At 42.5% G+C, this 23,017-nt stretch overlaps 1 non-coding gene across 1 annotated transcript; it reads left to right on the top strand.

The window, feature by feature from the left end:
- Positions 1-21,439: 21,439 nt before the first annotated feature.
- On the top strand, positions 21,440-21,546 carry LOC123581557. Its single transcript, XR_006703821.1, has one exon. It is a non-coding gene; the product is annotated as a U6 spliceosomal RNA (small nuclear RNA).
- The last annotated feature ends 1,471 nt before the right edge of the window (positions 21,547-23,017 follow it).

Raw genomic sequence — 23,017 nt, 5'->3', positions numbered from 1 at the left:
CCACAGTCAAGGAGATGAGACAGACATGCTATTAGCTATACCTAGCACAGTGACCGGAACACAAAGACCCTCCACTATGTTTAATGAATCACTTCCTATAGTGTGTTTTGATTTGCCATTTAATCTATTTCTGTTTCAATCTTCATTACTGTCATCCTTGTTGCTTTGGGTTTAACATTTGTTCCTCATTTTCTAGTTTCTGAAGATGAAAGGTAAGGTTACTGATTTGAGATCTTTATTCTATTTTTTTTTAATAGAGTCATCAACAGCTACAAATTCCCTCCTAAATACTGCTTTAGCTGCATCCTGTAAGTTTTGGTGTGTTGTAGTTTTCCTTTGTATTCATCTCAAAGTATTGTCTAATTTCATTTTTTCTTTGACTCACTGGTTGTTGAGGAGTATGTTGCTTAATCACTCAATAACCCACTGGTTATTGAGGAGCAATGTGCTCCAGTGCTCTGGAGAAGCACCAGGGGCGCTCAATCAGAATGTGTTTTCTGTTACCACTGGGTAGAGTGTTCTATGGACACCTGCGAGGTCCAGTTGCTTTATAGTGTTGTTCAAGTCATACGTTTCCTTGTTGGTCTTCTGTGTAGTTATTCTATCCATTATTGAAATGAGGTATTGAAGTCTTCAATATTTCTCTATTTCTCCCTTCAATTCTATTCACTTTTGCTTCATGGGGCTCTGTTGTTATGTGCATATATGTTCATAAGGATTACATCTTCTTGATGCATTGATTCTTCTACCATTTGTAAAGTGTCCTCCTTGTCTCTACTAACAATTTTTGCATGAAAGTGTGTTTCTTCTTTCTTTTTTTCTGATATTAGTATAGCCATTCCAGTTCTATTGTGGTTATTGCTTTCATGGTATATCTTTTTTCCATCCTTTTACTTTCAACCTATTTATACTTATGAATCTAAAGTTTGTCTGTAGCAGATAGCATATGTTTGTAGGGTGTCTCCTTTCATAGATTCTGCCATAGGTCTCCTTAGGCTTTGTTTATTTTTCTTCATTTCCTTTCCTGTCCCTCACAGTGGACAATTTCCTTGACCTATAGCCATTCTAAATATACGATATCGTGGCCTTATTTTAATTACTACTTAATTTAGGAGATTTTCAAGAAAATGTAGAGAACTTGTCTCTGAAGTCTTTCCCACCTCAAGTTTTTCAAGTTCTTGTCTTAGTGACATTTGTTTTGCAGTCACATCTTTTAAGGCACCTCATTATGTGAGGAAAATAACATTCACCTAGACCTCAGCTTTAGCAAGACTAACACATTATCCATTAGTCGCAAAGAACACGTTTGCAGGAAAATATTTGCCAACTGTCATCTCTGTTTTTCTTGTTGTTTCTCCTACTAGAAAATCCATGCCCCTCTCTCTACACATCTCTATTATTTTATGACTGCCTTTGCAAATGTGCTCAGACAGCAGCTGATTGGTTTCCACCAGCCCTTAATTGAGTAGGCTGTTTACTCCCTCCCAGTTCTTAGTAGTCGGATTGCCCAACAAGACTTGGCCTTACCCGGTGCACTTCAGCCTCCTTCCCCCAAACCTTCTTTCATGTCAGCATCAATCAAATGCTGCCTCCGTGTGTTTTGTATTTTATCATTCTCATTTGCTTGCGGATTTGTGGACCATGAGACTTAGGCCGCTCTCACTCAACATCCTTTGAATTAATTTATAAACTTTCCAGATGACTGTATTCACATCTGTCTGATAATAAATATCTCCAGCAGAGATTATCTGAAGGGGTCCTGTTTTTGTACCATCCCATTGTGTGAAGCATTCAAGCACTGTGCTTGCAATTATTGAGCAGTTACAACATGTAATTGCAGAGTTATTTTGTCCTGCAAATTCTATGGGAGGATAGTAATCAGAGAAAATAAGAGAAGGGAAGAGGCAGGGTATGAGTAGGGAGAGAAATCAAAAGAAGTACTCAAAGAACTCTATAAGAAACACACAAACCATTTTTTCTTTTAAAATGCAGTTTATAAGAACTGAAAACAAAATTTTCTCTGTCCTCTAGAAAAAAAAACAAAACATTCGCAATGTATACTAACCAGATACTGACCAAATTTTAAAGGAATTCTCTCATAATTAATACAACAAACTTAAGGTGAAAGAAAAGTCTATTATGGTGTTAACAAAAGATCATAATATGGGCGCCTGGGTAGCTTAGTCAGTTGAGCGTCTGACTTCGGCTCAGGTCATGATCTCATGTTTCATGGGTTCGAGCCCCATGTTGGGCTCTATGCTGACAACTCAGAGCCTGGAGTCTGCTTCAGATTCTATGTCTCCCTCTCTCTCTGCTCCTCCCCTGCTCTCTCTCTCTCTCTCTCTCAGTTATAAATAAACACTTAAAAAGGAAGATCATAATAAATAAACAAATATAATAGAAAAATAAATAGAAAAAAATATATAATGCTTTTAAAGAAAGATCAAAAGACAATCTCAGGAGTAGATTCCTTAATGCCCCTTACCCATTTAGCCCATCCCCCCTGCAACAACCCCTCCAGTAACACTGTTTGTTCTCCATATTTAAGAGACTCTTATGTTTTGTCCCCCTCCCTGTTTTTATATTATTTTTGTTTCCCTTCCTTTATGTTCATCTGTTTTGTCTCTTAAAGTCCTCATATGAGTGAGAAATCATTGTTGCACTATATGCTAACTAATTTGGATGTAAATTAAAAAAAATAAATAAATAAAAAAGACAATCCCTACCTACGACTGTAACATTGATAATGCCTTGCTCCCTATTTTATCTGTTTCAACATAGTTTTCTTACTAAATAACAGATTTTTGCAATAACTACTTCCCTCCCTATGGAACAGAGCCTAGCTAGCACTGACATCTTGGAAGTTCTTTTCTCTCAGCTCTATAAACCATCAGAAAATACCCTTGCTTTTGTGGGTCCCAGGCAACATTCTGACCAGAGCCTAGTAACAGTCCCTTTCATCATAAATTTAGAAGTTTCTGCTGAAAAAAAAAAGCATGAGAAGATATTTTCCTCCAGGTTATTCATAAATAGGTCTGAATGTTGTACTCCTACCTTATAATGCCAGCAAAGCCAGACCATGACTACAGAGGGTATCACATCTTCTAAAGAACCACCTTTCACTCCCCACAAAATACGGCTCTTAAACATTTCATCCAAACGTGATACCACCTATATGTCTCAGAAACTGCACATCTGGGTTTTCTCCTGTCAAGCATTTAGAGGAGGGGTGCGCAGATCTGCAGAGCTATTTCACTGTTCTCGTGTGCATCACGTAGTGGAGAATTCCACCAGCAGCCCCAGTAAAGAGCTCGGAGTTTGCCTCACCTTTGAACTCCGTGAACGAAACAGGATTTTAAGGCAACTTGGCCAGAACGAACGTTACTTCTGTTTGTTAAATTTCATTTTGAGGTAACTGTAGAGTCACGTGAGTTCTAAGAAATCACACAGGGAGATTCTGTGCACGTTTTACCCACTCTGCTCACAGCTTACCACACCAGGACAGCAACATGGAGACAGTCAAGATAGAGAGCGTTTCCATCCCCATAAGGATCCTTCATACTGCCCTTTTATGGCCACACTCACCTCCCTGCCGCTACCTTCCCCTGACCCCTGACCTCATCCATTCGGTACTTACACAGCACTATCCTCGGTCATCTATCCCTTCATTCATTTATTAATTCAACAAATATTTGGCCAATCTCTATACGCCAAGCGCTAAAGACATAACATGCATCACATGCACAAATCATCTGTGACTGGGCTTCACAATGGAGTCGGTGAGGCAGACACTAACCAATTCGAATCAACACCAAGTTGCAAGTGTGATAGATACGACCACTAAGCAGCCAGTACTCTGCAGCCGTGATAACAGTGAGGCTGCGTGGGAAGGGAGGACAGGGCACACTTCCCAGAATGAACCGATATTTGAAGGGCAAGCTGGAGTACCCAAACAAAGGCTCTTCCGAGTGTGCTGGGCAGACGGAGCAGACGCAAAGGAAAGGAGGTGCTGAGTGAGTACAGCAGCCTCTTCGCTGGCTTTCCACCCCTCAGCCTGTCCTCTCACACCCCCTTCATACCCTGAGGATGGTGAGGTTTGGGAATTGACAGTGTAACCTTAGAACAGGGACAGAGGGCAGAAGATGGCAAAGCCCATTAAGGAAATTATTACCAATCTCTATGGAGGGTCTAATTGGTGAGACAAAGTCACTATCCATTGAATATGTTCCTGTCTCTTCTAAAAGAGAATTTCCATTGGAAAGGACTCTGCTGCTTACTATCGAGATGTTCTCTTACAGCCTGATTTCGCTTGAATTTAATGGGGAGATTTAATATTTAAGAAATGTCAAGTGCCTTAGCAATCCTAACAGCTTTGACCCTGCAGCCCCATAGGAATATGTCCTAAGAAAAAACTCCTAAATGTAAGAGACAATTTATATATAAACGTTTTCACCCTATTGTTATTTATTACGGTAAAATATTATTCGTATGTCAAATAATAGGGCACTGATTAAATAATTTATGGAATATGCATATGACATAAGGTCACTGTAGCACCTTACAGTTATCTTTTCAAAGACTGTAATAGTGTGGAAAAATGCTCTTTTGATCTAAGCTTAAGAAAAACAAACAACAAAAGTCAGGATAAAAATCTGCACACACGTATAATTCCAGTAATATTAAAGACCAAGAAAATAGAGCCAAGTGATGGAAGAAGGACAAATAGTCATTTCTGGGTGGTGGGATCTTACGTAATTTTTACTTTCCAATTTAGACTTTTGCTTATAAGTGCATTAATTTTATATTCAGCAAAAAATCAATAAACTATTATATACATTTAAAAGCCCGCAATGTAATAGGTGGCAGGAGTCATAATCTGGGGCTTTAAGCTTCACCTGTGACAAGACCAGATTTATGATCCTGAATAGCCATTTAATGTCTACTCTCCGTCTCCTCTCTCCTACATGAGGGTGATGGCCCTGGCTCTCTCACAGAGCTGGGAATGAAGAAAGAGACCAGGAGTAAGAGGGCTCCATACCATAAAGACGCAAAGCTTCAAGAGCAGCACCAGTGATAATACTCTGTGGCACAAATCGTAGTGGATTTCCTAAGAACCCTGCCCTCTGATCCCTTGGCATCTAAGAGGAAACACTACAGATGGGCATGCAGGAGGGCATCCCTTTTTGGGATGAGCACTGGGTGTCATCTGTAAGAGATGAATCACTGGGTTCTACTCCTGAAGCCAAGACTACACGCTGGATGTTAACTAACTTGAATTTAAATTAAAAACAGAAAAAGAGACAGAAAGCACAAGCATGCAGGAGGTAAATAAATAACGTACCCGTGTCATCATTTTGAGTCTGGCACTCCTTCTCCCTGAGACTCGTCATTCTACTCACAGCGAAGGCCCTCCTCCCTCTTGCTTTACACTTGGTTTTAACGGACTTGATTTTCTGGTTTCTAAGCCAGCGGAAGATTGGAAGACGCATCTAGCGTGCAGACACACATTTAAGGGTCAGATATGAGAGGTAACCCTGCAAAACTGAGGACATGGAGAGGGGGAGAATGCTAGAAAGCACCTAGTCACTCAGCACAGGAATGAATACAAAATCAAAATGTCCCTGTGCGCCAAGAAGGGGGTGGTGAGGGCACAACTGCATTATAGCTTGACGCGGAAATTGAAAACGTATCAGTAAATGTTAGAAAAGACTTTCAACCTAACAGCATAAACTCAGGCGGGATGCTTAGCTTGGCGAGCCTTCCGTGAGCCTGCCGGCTCAGCCTGTACATTCCCACGAGGGGCCAGCCAGCCTGAGCTGCTTCAGAGACCTCCGGCAGGCCCAGACTTGCTTCCACAGCCGGCTTCCCAGTGTACTTGCTCATGGGGGGAGGAGGGGTTGTTTCTTTCTGCTTCTGGGAGTGCTCCCTTAGGCCTAGAAGCTTTCTGGGGAAGGAGGACTAGAAGGAATGAAAGTAGCGTGTGTAGAAAGGCCAAGGTGAAAAGTCTTGTTTCTTTGATTAAAGGCTGCGGAAACCGACTCCGGCAAACTTTAGCTGAAAGAGAATTTCCTGGAAGACCATGGGGAGGCCTGCAATATCAGAGTGAAGGCTCAAGGGCTTGGCTTGGAATGTCCAGCTGCAAAATGGGAGAACGCGGGCCCTGGGTAAAACACCACATCATGACTGCCCACTGTGGAATGCGGTAATTCCCCAGAAGAAACTGCCATGCTGTCAGGAACAGATTATGAGTGGACAGAAAACCTGGCAAAAGCCATCCACACTGAGGATGGCATTTTGGGGCCCCCGCTATTGCGAGCTTAGAAGCCGGAGGGGGTCCTGGTAGGGTCCACCGATCTGCAAGACTGGACGTGGAGGAAGACACACACTCTCTGCTCCATCTCCCACGGGGTTCACAATACAGCCGGGCCGCACGCCTGAAAGCCCTGTACTTGGGACGGGCGCATTTCCCTTTGAATCTGATAACTCGGATTAAATGCCATTTTCCCGTTCTGGTCCCTGCTACGCCTCTGCCTCATCCCCCCAGCTGCCTCGCCCCCAGGCACTGTCGGGGGTAATGTGATCAGATACTACAGGGCTGTGGCAGAGGTCAGTCACGCATCCGATTCCACTGAAAGGGAAGGCTTTTATCTCCTCGGCTGCCTTGGCTCCCTTGAACCTGGGGGAGCAGCTTCGGGATGAAGGGAAATACCTGAAACACCGGCTGGATTGACAGTAGACCTGTCAGAAGGCCAAAGGGTCAGCGGGATTACACAGTGCGATTGTGCACAAGGTTTCACAGGGCTCAAAGCGAACCCCCTGTTATTGACCTAGTCCTGGGGGCTTCGCAGACCTTAATGAATGAAGCTTCCTACCGCCTCTGCCGGGCGGCCCTTCTCTCATACCTCAGACTGATTTATTTCTCATTCATTCCTTATACTGCTATTCCTCAGTAGTAGTGTGGAGATCATACTCAGTAGTATGGAGATCTCCTCAGTAGATGGAGAGGGACTTTTCCAGATTTTATTTAGGTTGAACTATTCAAAGAAATGGATCTATTCCCTTCCGACTCTTGTGTATTAAAAACAAAAAACAAAAAACAAAAAAAAAACAACTATATATGTGAGCCCGATCTTCTTACTTTGGCTATACCTTTTCATTCTTTCGAGGTTCAGAGACCTTCACTCCAAAAAGTGCGGTTGGCAAACTTAAATATCAGAATACAAAGGTTTAAGAATTCCACTCAACAAATGTTGACTGCATCCGTGGTGTGGGAAAGTGTGAAAAACACTGTGTGGAGGATTTGAACAACGAGCCACCCACATTTCTTCCACTGGGGAGCTCATGGTATAGTGCGTAAGATAATGAAAACAGTGAAAATAGTATCAAACATTTGTAGAGTGCTCACTGTCCCCAAGGCGCTATGCTAAATGGTTTCTTTTATATAAAGCAAACCAGTGAGGTGCTAAAAACAACCAGATCCAGGGAAGGAATTTGAGTTCCCTGTTTGACAGATGAGGGCACCAAGCTTATAACGAAGCCGCGTTTGCAAATTCGAGAGGCAGGATTTGGATGCGGGTCTGGACTCATGACCGTGATGTTACGCAACCTCCTCACAAATAGACACCGTGAAGAGAGGAGCTGGAGTATGAGGGAAGCAACCAAGGATGGACAGCAGGTGAGGAAAGGAATACTTTCTGTGGGAACAATCAAAGCAGTCTTCAAGAAAGCAGCAGCGAGGTGCCTGGGTGGCTCAGTGGGTTGAGTGTCTGACTCTTGATTTCCGCTCATGTAATGATCCTAGCGTTGTGGGATCAAGTCCCGTGTCAGGCTCTGCTACGCTTCCCTGGCTCGTGTTCTCTCTCTCTCTCTCTCTCTCAAAATAAATAAACAAATAAACATGAGGGAAAAATTTTTAAAAAAGAAAGCAGCAGCAACTGGCCTCATCCACGGAAGGTAATATTTCAAAAGATGGAGATGGAGAGGGGAAATCTAGTGGGGACACCAAAGCAGAGAAACAGCCGCATGGGTGTGTGACAAAACAGGGGGTCCTCGGGTGTGGTAGAACAAGGGTAGGTGAGGCTGAAATGGGGAGCTGAGAGGAGGTTCAGAGGACATTTAGGTGCTGGCTGGCAAGCTAGGACTCTGCTGAATGCAACGGCATGATGCGAAAGGCACTAGAGGGAGGCGGACCCAGCAGCATATGGGAGATGGTCGAGGTGGAATAAGCAACCAGGAGGGCCGTAATGGCGGCCCCTGCCAAGCAGCGCAGACACTGGGGAAACAGAGAGAGTGGAAAACCCCAGCAACATGTCAAAGCAGCTGGCTGCCTGAGAGGTGAGATTCCAGACAGCTGAATGGGGTGCCACTCTGGTGGGGAAGAAGGCAACCAGTCAGGCCTACAGAATCAACAGGAGATGACAGAAAGGGGTCCTTTCTGCAGGCAGGCCTTCAGAGATAAAGAGCCCTGGAAGCACTGAAGACAGATCCCTCGTAGCGGGGAGGCGGCTGAGACCCGGAGAGGACTGGCTGCCTGGTGAAACTCTGGTCCTGTATTAAGGTCTACAGCTCTCCCCCACAATTCTACAATGCGACAAGCTCTGAAAATGAGCCTGTTTACTTACTTACTTATTTGGAGTGTCAGGCAAGCTCACGTGGCTGCAAAACTGACACGAGGCCTCATATCACCTCCACCCATCCCCCGAGAATAAAAAGACACGCACTTTGCTACAGAAATACTCCTGCATTGCATTACGGTGTGCTGTCCCAGACCCCACGAAGAAAGTACATCACAGCACTTGCCCAGTATAGATACGTGGGCACCTTCCTAAAATCTCCCAAATTCTGAATTCCAGGGCACGCCTGACTGTAAGAGGTCTAGGTAAGAGATTTTGGAACTGCATTTACTTTCTGAAAACAGCAAGCTGAGCAATAATCCTACAAGCTGATGATTACTGAGGGCTTCTCCTATGCCCAGCACACTTCTAAGTACTTTATTTTACTTTTCACAACACGTGAAATGGGAACTCTGATTATCTCTATTTTATAGATAAAAATTGGATGGCCAGGTAGATTAGCAGTAACAGCTAGAGCTGGTACTTACCAGAGGCAGAACGACTCCTGGGACCGTGCCCTTTACTACAACAGCATACTGCCTGCAAATTAACTTGTGAAACTATTTAGAAAAGACCTGCTCAATCCCTATACTAGATTAATTAGTAGATGGGGGTGCCTGGGTGGCTGAGTTGGTTGAGTGTCCGACTTCGGCTCAGGTCATAATCTCACAGTTCGTGGGTTTGAGTCCTGCGTTGGGCTCTGTGCTGACACCTCAGAGCCTAGAGCCTGCTTCGGTTCTGTGTCTCCCTCTCTCTCTGCCCCTCCCCGCCTCCCATGTTCTGTCTCTCTCTCTCTTTCTCTCAAAATTAAATAAACATTAAACATTTGTGAATAGCAAGGAACAAATACCTTTTACCACATTTCCACAAATGATACAAGGCCATGGTCCACCTAGGTTGTTCTTTCATTTATAGTCTGGCAAAGCAGAGGGAACATTATTAAAGGGTATCCCAGGGAAGGTGTTTCTGTGTGGGACATACAGTCCATATACAAAGTTTTCCATAGTTTTCCTTACCAGGTAAAGAAGCTGGGGATTAAAGCAGCAAAGTGGAGTTGATAGGAAAATAAACTCTGGAGTCTTAATTCTTTGGTTCTACCATCTCATAGCTATGGCCCTGGTCCGTTAATTAACCTTGCTGTGCCTCAGTTTTCCCTTCTGTAGAATGGGATTAATTTCAAATTATATCATAGAGTTTGAATGGGCTGAGATAACTTGTATAAAGTTTTTGGAGAGTGCCAGGCTGATAGTGAACCCTCAATAAACTTTGAATATCTGTATTTGGCAAGGCTCTCACAGGGCTAGAACTCCTGTTGGGGGTTTCTGATGACCAGTAAGTTTTCTATATTTCTCTGAATTTAGGGTTATTATTTACCAAGTATAAATCCTGTTCTCTTCCAGCTTTTGTAGGTTCATGGAAATCAGTCCAATTTAAAGATCCTTTCCAATTCCATAGTCAAATCATAGACAGATTAGTTGAGGTCTATCTGTGAATAGCTCTGACTTGGAAGGATGCTTTTCACTTGGTTTTCTCTACGGTGTTGTCTCCGGCTGTGTCATCAGGTGGACATGTATCTGCATTCGTGTTCACTCCTGCAGAGTAAGCCCAAGCAGGCCCACCAGGAGCACTAGGATTAAGCCTGATGTGTGTTGCCTCATTCCACGTGGATTCCCGTATAGTCTCTGGACATTGGAATGGAATTCTATTTCTTCTCTATCTTATTCCCGAATTATATTTTGAGTTGGAAAGGGTGGTTGGTTTTTGTCCAGATTCTTCTCAGTCATGAGGAGGTTCACCACATGCTGTGCACACAGTAGGCATTCAATAAGTGTCATATGGCACAGGATGTGACCAATGACCACAAAATGGGGCTGCTCCAGAAGTTTTGTGCTCTGCAACCCTGGGTTGCCATGGTGATACATTCCATGGCAAGTGGTTTGTCAAATGTTAAGTGATGCTCATCTTCTCTGATCAGAATGGGTTGTTCTAGTTTAGGGAAAATTCATTGTCTAGGAGTCTGTTTTCCTTGTTTGACTCTTATCTTCCAGTCAGCAGTGGGGCTAACTTGGCTTGCTTGATTCTGACATAAAGAAAGAAAATGGAAGAATCCAGCAAATACTTAAATGGGATGCTTGGCAAAGTAAAACTAGGGCTTATTCATGCAGTAGAGTAGCTGATAATTGCCTTTATTATTCTAGGCCAGATTGAGGTCATTGTCTGATAAAATTGGACAATTTAGGAAATGAGAAAAAATGAACACAACATTTAAGTTTATTTAGATACAACTTGTACATTTTATTTTAATTTCTTATCAAGTTTTGGCATGTAATAAGACACAGCAGAGAAAATGGAGAGGAAATGGAAGAGAGTCTGGCAGATAGGGAGGCATATATTAAGGAAAATAATCTTTGACACATTAAGTATATCTTCCACTTAGAACAGCAAGTGGTGGGAAAGCAAACATAAATAATTTTGCATCAGGGCACATACATACTATTTTCTTCCCGGGATATAACCCAGTGGTGGTTTTATGACACCATCATTCCATTGTCACATGTTGCACTCATAATCCTGGCCCCTCTAATTTCATGAATATTTACTTTAGTATGAAAGGAAGAAAAGAAAAGAAACAAAGAAACAAAGAAAAAGAATGAATGGAAGGAGGAAGGAAAAAAGGAAGTAAGGAAGAAAGAAAGAGGGAGGGAGGGGAGAAGGAAAGGAGATGGGAGGGAGGAACGGTGAGGGGCAAAAGGAGAGGAGGAAGGAAAAAGAAAACTGCATAATCCATAGGTCTACCACAAGGATTGAACCTCAGTTAGCTAAAATTTAGTTCATCAGATTCTCTTTTCCTCACCTTAATCAATCATTTGGGCTAAAGTCATTCTTAATTCAGTCATCCCTTTCCTTCCCTCTTTTACATCACTGAATTTTATCAATTCTACCTCGAGTATATCAAGTTGAAGAAAAAACTTTGACAGCAGTCCCCTGAGGCCAGAGTTCATGACTAATTCAACTTTGTATTTTTCACAGCACATCACAGAGTCCATCTCACCCCACCAGCGATCAATACCCATGTTATTTACTGGATAAATGTTTTTTTGAGAAGGCCAGTATACATTTAGCCCCTTCTCTGCATTTGGAGAGGCATGTCCTCTGTCTGGATTATCCAGTATCTGTGTGACCCTGGGTTAGCCCTGTTCCCTCTCTGGTCCTCAGTATAGACTTCCATGCTGGTCAGGAATACTTAAACCCCTCTCAACTGCTGCTGGTGCCCAACAGGTCCTGTTTGCTGTGCTCTAAGCTCTTCAGTTATCTTTGTTGTCCTAAGAACTCTGTCATGAGCAAAGTCCTTAACCCAAGTAAAACATTTTAAAAAAAATTTTTTAAATGTTTATTCATTTTTTGAGAGAGAGAGAGAGAAAGAGAGAGAGAGAGAGACAGAGCACAAGTGAGGAGCAGAGAGAGAGGGAGACACAATCTGAAGCAGGCTTCAGGCTCTGAGTTAACAGCATCAAGCCTGATGCGGGGCTCAAAGTCATGAACCATGAGATCGTGACCTGAGCCTAAGTCAGACACTTAACTGACTGAGCCACCCAGGCGCCCCCAAGTAAAACACTCTCAAGAGGGAGAGAAAGGAAATTATTTGCTCAGGTAAATGAAAAGTCTGAAGAATTGTGATAAGGAAGGTGTAACCTCAGGCTTGATTGAATTCAAGTACTGAAACCATGCCACCGAAATCAGTCCCCCTCCATCTCTGTGTCTCTTTGCTTCTGTCTTCCTCTACCTCTGCGTGTCTATTTTCCTCTATTTTTCTCCAAGTGAGTTCTCTCCAAGTAGAGGCAAAGACCAGGCTGGAGTAACTCTGGTAGACAGAGAATCTCTTTCCCCAAAATTCTAACCAAAGTCCCAGGCCTGACTCTCATTGGCTTGGAGAAGTCACCTGTCTATCCTTTCACTAATCATTGGAAGCTGGAAGTATCTGGTCCTGTTCCCATTCCTAGGGCTGAGGAGAGGATTAGCCTCATGGAACCACATGGACTCAGAACGGGGGTAGGGTGATTCCTGAAGTAAAAGAAGGGTACTGGCACAGAGCACCAAAATTGTCTTCTACGAGGCCTTTTAAGACATCACCAGCTAATGCACAATGACCTGTTGGGTTCCCTTTGGCCACAGCCTCAATTCTTTCTCCCCTTCCCTGAACAGACTGAACAGACCTGGGACAATGACCTTTCTAGACTAGTCCCAGAAAAAGTGGCAAAACTTCCTGGAAAACTATATTGTTCCCCAAAGGGACTAGAGACAGGCAAGAATTCGGGCCTGTGCTAGATTCATCAGGTCAGTCCCCTGAACAGCCAGCCGTTTTTGAGTAGTTAGTGGAGGTGTAGAGTGCTGCCCAGACTCCCACTCATTCCCCCAGTTTTCAGGAGTATCTCCTGTCTCCTGTTCAGCTCACAGCTGAATCTCCCTGAGAATCGCCTTTGGCCAAATGGAGCTACCTCACCTAAGGTCAAGCCGCTATGTGGGCAGGTCTATGTTGAATAACAGGATTACACAGCTCTGGCCTTCTCAACCCAGCTCAGGACACTCTGAAGCACCAACCTCTGCCGGCACCCTGGCTCCAGAATTCACTGCGGCATCAACTGAGGCCTTTGTCACACTGCTTTGCTGTTTAACCTCTCCCTCTTCCCATTTTCCTTCTGTGCCTCTGTCCTGCACCCAAAGGGACTATGCCCAAGAGTTCTCCCCAGTAATCCTCCTGCATGGAAATCTCCAAGTCTCAGAGATCCTTTCTGGGAAACCAGCCTAAGATAGTTTATGTAGCATCTAAAACCTGAAACTCCTGGGATTTATCTACTCCTGGAGAAGGATAATTTTGTCAGCAAAATCTCAAGCTTTGAAATCAGATATTCCCAGTTTTGTTTTGTTTTTTTTTAATTTTCATTTATTTATTTTTGAGAAAGCGAGAATAAACAGCAGAGGGGCAGAGAAAGGGAGAGAGAGAATCCGAAGCAGATTCTGTGCTGCCAGCGCAGAACCCGATGCAGGGCTCGAACTCACAAACTGTGAGGTCATGACCTGAGCCGAAGCCAAGAGTCAGAGTTTAACTGACTGAGCCACCCAGGTGCCCCCAGACAATCCCAGTTTCAAATTTGTCACTTACTAGCTGTGGAGTTTAAGCAAGTTACTTAACAATTCTTCTTATCTTTAAAAGATAGGGATATTGATAACACCATCTCCAAAGGTGGATGGGAATTTTAAGGGAGCTATTCATGTGTGAAATGCTTGGTATAGGGTCTGGCCTTAGGAAGGGCCCAGTGTATGACTGTTATTATTTTATAATCCTGCGGTATGGCTAAATGAATATGATTCCAATAGAGACACGAAAACATACCAATGGTCAATACGCAGTGTCAGTAACTATTCACACTGCTTGTGAGTCTGAAACTCAAGTTCAGTTCTCTTCCTGGAGGGTAATTGGGCAATATATTTAGAATCCGCTAAAATGTTCAGGACCCAGAGAGTCCAACTGGAGGCATTTTATCTAAGGAAGTCATCATAGTCATGACCTCACATTGATGAACTGGGATATTTAAAAGCACTTGTTGGGATGAGCAATGGGTGTTGTATGGAAACCAATGTGACATTAAATTATATTTTTAAAATAAAATATAAAAAATAAAAAATAGGTATTTTTTATTTTTTTATTTAAAAAAATTTGTTTTAACGTCTATTCATTTTTAAGAGACAGAGAGGGACGGACTATGAGTGAGGGAAGGGCAGAGACAGAGGGAGACAAAGATCTGAAGCAGGCTCTAGGCTCTGAGCTGTCAGCACAGAGCCCAATATGGGACTTGAACTCAAGAACCACGAGATCATGACATGAGGCCAAGCCGGACGCTTAAGTGACTGAGCCACCCAGGCGCCCCATAAAATATTTTTTTAAACAAAAATCTGGGAATTACCTAATGTCAAATAACAGAGAACTGCTGCAATCACTTATAGTATAGGCATATGACAAAATAAAATGCAGCTATTAAAACTACGCTGTGGGGGCGGGGGGCCTGGGTGGCTCAGTAGGTTAAGCATCCAGCTCTTGATTTCAGCTCAGGTCATGATCTCATAGTTTTGTGAGTTCGAGCCCTGCATCTGGCTCTGCGCTGACAGCACAGATCCTGTGGGATTCTCTGTCTCTCTCTCTCTCTCTCTGCCTTTTCCCCACTTGCATTCTCTCTTTCTCAAAAATAACTAAGTATTTTTAAAAATATGCTGTAGAGGGGCGCCTGGGTGGCGCAGTCGGTTAAGCGTCCGACTTCAGCCAGGTCACGATCTCGCTGTCAGTGAGTTCGAGCCCCGCGTCAGGCTCTGGGCTGATGGCTCAGAGCCTGGAGCCTGTTTCCGGTTCTGTGTCTCCCTCTCTCTCTGCCCCTCCCCCGTTCATGCTCTGTCTCTCTCTGTCCCAAAAATAAATAAACGTTGGAAAAAAAAAAAAAGTTTAAAAATATGCTGTAGAAACCAAGTTAATGATATGGAAATAAAATCATGACAGTTCTTAGTGGGAAAAAAAAAGGCCCACAAAACAATAGTATGTAGGTTGTGAGCCCAACTTTTACAGCTGTAGAAGTCCGCACAGACACATAGACACATGGAAATACACATGTACACACGCTCCCTCTGTCACATACAATCTGGAGAAATGGCTAGATGGCCACAAGTAAAAGTTCAAGATGTGAGCAATCTTTATTCCAGTGGGCTACTGGCAATATTGATTTTCTCCTTTTAGCTTTTCTGTATGTTGAAAATGTTCTACAATAAACATGTATTCATTTTGTAATTTTGTTTCAATGTTATTCCTTAAATGCCATCCACCGGATTAAAATGAGAACCCCAAGTGCTAATGAGTAAATACCATTGCCTTCTATGAGAGGTCTGACTTCTCATACTTGAAACACATTTTAGAAATGCCAACTCACTTGTATGCTAATGTTGATAGCAGCACTTTCAACAATAGCCAAAGTATGGAAAGAGCCTAAATGTCCATCAACTGATGAATGGATAAAGAAATTGTGGTTTATATACACAATGGAGTACTATGTGGCAATGAGAAAGAATGAAATCTGGCCTTTTGTAGCAACGTGGATGGAACTGGAGAGTGTGATGCTAAGTGAAATAAGCCATACAGAGAAAGACAGATACCATATGGTTTCACTCTTATGTGGATCCTGAGAAACTTAACAGAAACCCATGGGGGAAGGGAAGGAAAAAAAACAAAAGAGGTTAGAGTGGGAGAGAGCCAAAGCATAAGAGACTCTTAAAAACTGAGAACAAACTGAGGGTTGACGGGAGGTGGGAGGGAGGGGAGGGTGGGTGATGGGTATTGAGGAGGGCACCTTTTGGGATGAGCACTGGGTGTTGTACAGAAACCAATTTGACAATAAACTTCATATATTGAAAAAATAAAAATAAAAAATAAATAAAAATAAAGATAAAAAAAGGAAAAAAAAGTATAAACTGATAGAAATGCCAACTAAATGAGGCTCACATACACAGTGCCTAAGAAAAACAAAATAGAGCACTAGTTCCAAGAAATCCCTGCCCACTGTAATTAATTCAGAGAAGAAATCACCAGAGCTAATACTGTCCATTGGAAGATATATAACTCACTCTCTCTCAATAATAGGCTCAATATGTTCAGCAGGACAAGAAGTTGATTGTTAAATATGTCTGCAGGGTCTATGTAACTTGTTTATTTTCATGTACTTTCCTTACGATGACCTTTTTTCTGAACCTACATTTAAGACCCACAGTCTGACAATTAGAGCAATGATTTGAAATCAGAACTTTCCTGGAAAATCCACGGCATAGGTCCTCATGGCCATTTGATTTAGGAAAAGAGACGTGTTAAGGCTGCAGCTGTGGACATCACTGAATGTCCCTTCCTCATCCTGCCCTATAACATGAATCTTTTTCTCCCTTCTCTCCCTTATTATTCTTATTCTGATGTCCTGTATTCTCTGCATTTCTTTTCCTCTCCTACCACATAGCTGCTCCTGGGCATGGATTTTCTCTGCCAAGGGCTTCTGAGGCTGTGGAAAGCCCTTCATAAGCCTGTGCCATAGCTCAGAGAAGCCACAGAAAGCCTTGGGCACAGTTAGCAACCAGATCAAGTTTTGCACTCCTTTCCTTATAGCAATCACAAAGTTCCAGCATGTACAGCTCCTTCCTTCCTCATCAGCAATTGAAAAGCAAATTATTAAACAATACTGAATAAACCATTCTGATGCATGTGGATAGACCTTAACAACACTCTTCATGTGATACTCTGCCTCAATCTTGATGTCTCTGTTAAGCCATCCATGAGCATCCATGAACAAAAAGGCTCATCCATGAGCCACCTCTTATTCCCTTGGCTCAGAAGCATCCTTGGTTGTGGAGCAGGGAGCATTATTGGGGCATTAGCCTGGGAGAGGCAGGAAAAAAAGCTGTCTCTCATGTTTAGCCACAAAAATGGCCTTCAAGTAGACTTACAATTGGACTAAGCCAGAATATACTGGAAAACAGAGAAGTCATAAGACCTAAAGATCTTACTCTCTCCAGTAGAATAGAACCAGGGCAATAGGAAACTAATGCTTAGTGAAACAATGTGGGGCTGGCCAACTTTACTGCCTGTGTTTCTTGTCTGGAATGAATTGGGATGGGGGCGGGGGGAGGGGGGTAGTCACAAGGCTGTTTAAATCAAGCTGTGAGTCTTTAATCCTGCTGTCATTTTTGCTGTGATTAAAATCCCAATTGGCTACATCACATGCAGTTTTTATTTTCCAGGACAGAACAAAATGTCTTAATAAAAACAGATAACCATGCATGTTGACTCTCGGATGAGGTCAAGATTGAACGAATGGAGGAAAAAGGCTGTAAAGGAGTATTTAACTTAATGTGAAAATGGCATAGAAAATCACATCTGTGTAGGTCCAAGAACCAAACAGGCTTGGATGTCTATTTGACTCAACAGACAGGGAGAAGAAGGAAATATGGGAAAGATTAAAGAGCTCAGTAAATAGATTAGTCATTTTGTAATTAGGGTGGAATTCAAAGTAGAAGCCAAGTGCCTTTTATCTGGGTTTGTTGTAATTCATTAAAAAAATGTAAATTGCACATTTTTGAGAAATAACTTTTTCGGTAAGACTCCACATTGTCCTCGTGCATTTAATTTTCTTACATATCTTCTTTGCAAATGCAGCTGTAGCTATGGAATATTAACACAATTCTGCGAGCAACTGGTACTACAACAGGCAATCTCTCCCCTCGGCTTTCTTGCAAGTTTGCTTGATAGCATTCTGGATTGTCTGAGATGAGAAAATGCATGCTTCTCCTCCATGCTGTAGATCCTGCATGCGAGAATCCATAGAGGAGAAAGAATGCAGCCTCCTTTCTGACAAAACAGACCATGGGAACATTTCTACTCTTTCACTGCTCCCAGAGGTTCAAGTACTTAAACACTCAACCCCCCACATGCCACTTGCTACTGGAAAACCTCTCTCTCCTTATTTCCTTCTGCATGAACTTCGACTAACAGCCAGTCTTCAGTGCCTATTTTTCCTAGGCCCGTCACATTAGCCAGCCTGACCCCCCACGACCTTGCAAAGTGCATTCTTCTCCCTGGCCAGTTGGCCTCCTCCTGTTCCCCCACATACACCTCTGCTACTGCTACTCCTCTCTGTTGAGATGGGTCCCCCCGCCACCCATCATGGTAAAAGCCATCTACCACTAGGTTGGGCACTTTCCATGTTTCATCTCACTTAATCTTTGCAACAGCCTGGCATTTAAGATTACAATTTCTATTTTATAGATAAAGAAATCAAGGCTCAGAAAGATTTAGGAACCTGTCAAAACCTAACAAGATGTGGAACCAGGATTTTAAACCAGGTCTGAGGCCACAACCTGAGCCCTTAACCATTGCCTCTCCTCCCGTCTCTCTGACCCTAGTGTAACTTCTGGGGTCTGGCTCAGGCCTGACTCTTCGTAGAAGTTCAGGCTGGTGAGCCCAGCCCGCACTATTCCCACACACCCCACTGCTCAGAACCACCACAGAGATGAGCATGGAATTGTTATCTGATAGCTCTGTAAGTATTTGCTTCCCAATTCAAATTTTCTCTCCTTAAGGGAAGAGACTGCCTCCCATAAAACCCCTTACACACATACGCATACACACAATCAGCTCTTAGCTGACCAATGTACATTTCAGTAAGGATCTAAGTATACTCTCTGAGGAGGGAGAGTATTACTTGCCCCTCCCTATTCTCCTCCTGTCTTCCCGTGAGAAGAGGGAACAGTAATCAGATTGGATTGGTTTCCAAGACTCTGGGCCTGTTCACTGGTAGGCAGGGTCAGTGTGAATTTCTAGGATGCCCTTTTGTTCCTCCTAAGCCTGTGGCTCAGGTGGTGAAGCAAGGCAGAGTCTATGCTCATGGGGAAGGAGGCTCAGCCATTTTGCTTTCTCTTTTGTTCAAACACATGGATTTGGTTAATCTTGCTTCCTTGTCTGCTGCCACATGTGTCTGGCTGGAGGGTGGACAGATTCAGGAATTTAAGTAGGACCTAAAGATTTTGTACTGTCCATCAGGCTCTTAGGCTAGGTTGGGTGCTTAAGCCTAGCACAGGCCAGCACAGCCAATAATAAACATAATAAATATTAAAGTAGTACATTATTACCTACTTGTTTCCTATATGTACTCTGCTCTTTTTAAAAAAATTTTTTTAAATGTTTATTTGTTTTTGAAAGACAGAGAGACCACATGCAGGGAAGGGGCAGAGAGAGGGAGACACAGAATCCAAAGCAGACTACAGGCTCTGAACTGTCAGCACAGAGTCTGACGCAGGGCTCAAACTCATAGACTGTGAAATCATGACCAGAGCTGAAGTCAGATGCTTAACCAAATGAGCCACCCAGGTGCCCCTGTATGTAGTCTGCTCTTAAGGACCTCAAGAGATAAGGCTCCTGTTTCCTAGCCAAATACCATTTAATAGTGCCCCAAACCTCATGATCTATCCCACACTCCCCTTCACAAGTTCTTGATTATTCATTTCCTTGTTAATTCATAGGACTGTTAAAGGAAGATTTACTAGAAGTGACCTTTGTGGAAAGTTGTGGTATACACATGTTTTGTATGTGTTTTCCTTGCAAATAATAGTCAACAAAGTAATATTAAGCATGAACTTTCGTGTCAGTCTGGTCCTCCCAAGAAGATGCCACCAAGGGGGTGTGGGGACTTTCTTAGGAAAAGGGAATAAGGAAGAAGCCAGAGGCTGGGCAAGCCATCAGACTGTGATGCAAGTCAGTCCCCTGGTGAGAGAGAGGAGAAAAGGTCAGGTAGCAGTGTCTGAGACTGCCACAAAGTCAAAGGAAAAAGTCCAGCAAACCCTTTGGGGAACTCTTGAGCCAAAGGTGGCTGTCAGGAGCAGATAGCTGCTCATGGGAAGTGTGGCCTCGGGGCAAAACCAAGTCCATTTTCAAAGAGTAGCATATGGGGCCTCAATTATGCTCTGCAAAGTAAAAGGATGGTAAGATGCATTCTCACTGTTTCAGCTTCCATCTCATGTCAACAATTGCTGCCTCTCTTGACCCTTCCTTGCAAAACCATTCTCATTTCTTGTTTAGACTTCCATTTCCAAGCAGCAAAAGGAAACACACCTTTGAGACAAGAAGTACTTTGAAAGAAAAGCAGAACACAGTTTCTTCAGGAAGGCTTCAAACTGGGCACATGCAGGCTGTCCAGAGTCTATTATTATCTTGAGAGGTCTTAGGAAAATGCCAGAGACATTATACCTTTTCCTAATGTTTCCTCCTCTAAAATAAACTGGGTTCCCATACTCCTCATGCGTATTCCTGATACCCAACAACTCCTATTATTGGAAAAGTGTGACCCAGGCAAAGGACTCAAGGACTGTATCACATCTGAGGCCTGATTCTCCAAAAAGGAAGCTGTGTGTGGCTCCTGTCACTTTGTGGTGGGAACTGCAAGTAGGGTACTGTGGTCTCCAGAGCGTTCTCATGGTGAACATACATGATGGGCTCTGATTCCCCAGGCACAGTGCCTTGCTAGAGTAGGTAAAGGTTTGCTAATTTGGTTAACTGTGTAGATGCATTTTATTTATTTTTATTTTCTAAAATTTACATCCAAATTAGCATGTAGTGCAACAATGATTTTAGGAGTAGATTCCTTAGTGCCCCTTACCCATTTAGCCCACCCCCCTCCCACAACTCCTCCAGTAACCCTCAGTTTGTTCTCTGTATTCATGAGCCTCTTCTGTTTTGTCCCCCTCCCTGTTTTTATATTATTTTTGTTTCCCTTCCCTTATGGTTCTGTTTTGTCTCTTAAAGTCCTCATACGAGTGAAGTCATATGATTTTTGTCTTTATCTGACTAATTTCACTTAGCATAATACCCTCCAGTTCCATCCATGTGGTTGCAAATGGCAAGATTTCATTCTGTTTGATTGCCGAGGCATACTCCATTGTATACACAGAGATGCATTTTAAAAAGCTAGAACTGTGTAGAGAAAGTTGGTCCTCACCAAAATCCATGAGCTCTTTACTTCCCTGGCAAAACGCTTAGCAGGAAGCTAATGTGGTCCTACGAGTAAGTTCTGGCCAGTAGAAAGTGAGTGGAAGGGATGTGTGCTGCTTTCAATCCAGCTCTTACTTCCAGTATGTGTTCCTCTCTCTTTTTCTCCATTGGCTGGTGGGCTGTAAAGAACTAGAACCTGGGTTCTAGTGGGGCCTGGGTTCCCAAACGACCAAAACTCACTTCCCTTAAGAGTCATGACTGGTTTGTGCTCGCTTCCGCAGCACATATACTAAACTTGGAATGCTACAGAGAAGATAAACATGGCCCCTGCACAAGGATGACACGCAAATTCGTGAAGCGTACCATATTTTTTTCAGTGTGCTGAGTCAGAAAAATATACAGCCAAGAATTCTTTATCGAGCAAGGCTGTCATTCAAAATAGAAGGAGAGATAAAAAGTGTCCCAGACAAACAAAAATTAAAGGAGTTTGTGACCACTAAATCAGCCCTGCAAGAAATTTTAAGGGGGACTCTCTGAGGGGAAAAAAGATGAAAAAAAAAAAAAAAAAAAAAAAATATATATATATATATATATATATATATATATATATAGCAAAAGCAACAAAGCATTAGAAAGGACCAGAGAACACCACCAGAAACCCCAACTCTACAAGCATCATAATGGCAATAAATTTGTATCTTTCAGTACTCACTCTAAATGTCAATGGTCTCAGTGATCCAATCAAAAGACATAGAGTAACAGAATGGATAAGAAAACAAGATCCATCTATATGCTGTTTACAAGAGACCCACTTTAGACCTAAAGACACCTACAGATTGAAAATAAGGGGATGGAGAACCATCTATCATGCTAATGGTCAACAAAAGAAAGCCGGAGTAGCCATACTTATATCAGACAATCTAGACTTTAAAATAGAGACTGTATCAAGAGATGCAGAAGGGCATTTTATCATAATCAAGGGGTCTATAGACCAAGAAGACCTAACAATTGTAAACATTTATGTGCCAAATGTGGAGCACCCAAATATATAAATCAATTAATCACAAACATAAAGAAACTCATTGATAGTAATACCATAATAGTAGGAGACTTCAACACCCCACTCACAGCAATGGACAGATCATCTAATCAAAAAATCAACAAGGAAACAATGGCCTTGAATGACACACTGGACCAGATGGACTTAATAGATATATTCAGAACATTTCATCCTAAAGTAGCAGAATATACATTCTTCTCCAGTGCACATGGAACATTCTCCAGAATAGACCATATCCTGGGAAACAAATCAGCCCTAAGTAAGTACAAAAAGATCGAGATCATACTGTGCATATTTTCAGACCACAATGCTATGAAACTCGAAATCAACCACAAGAAAAAATTTCAAAAGGTAACAAATACTTGGAGACTGAAGAAAATCCTACTAAAGAATGAATAGGCTAACCAAGCAGTTAAAGAGGAAATTAAAAAGTATATGGAAGTCAATGAAAATGATAGCACCACAACCCTAAACCTCTGGGATGCAGCAAAGGCGTTCATAAGAGGAAAGTATATAGCAATCCAGGCCTTCCTAAACAAGGAAGAAAGATCTCAGATACACAACCTACCCTTACACCGTAAGGAGCTGGAAAAAGAGGAGCAAATAAAACCCCAAACTAGCAGAAGATAGGAAATAATAAAGATTAGAGCAGAAATTAATGCTATCGAAACCAAAAAAAAAAAAAAAACAAAAAAAAAAAACCAGTAGAACAGATCAATGAAACCAGAAGCTGGTTCTTTGAAAGAATTAACAAAATTGATAACCCACTAGCCAGTTTGATCA

The sequence above is a fragment of the Leopardus geoffroyi genome, chromosome A1, assembly GCF_018350155.1.
Source record: "Leopardus geoffroyi isolate Oge1 chromosome A1, O.geoffroyi_Oge1_pat1.0, whole genome shotgun sequence".
Taxonomy (NCBI): Eukaryota; Metazoa; Chordata; class Mammalia; order Carnivora; family Felidae; genus Leopardus; species Leopardus geoffroyi.
Note: the sequence above shows the minus strand (reverse complement) of the source record. Positions and strands in the feature narration are given on the sequence as shown.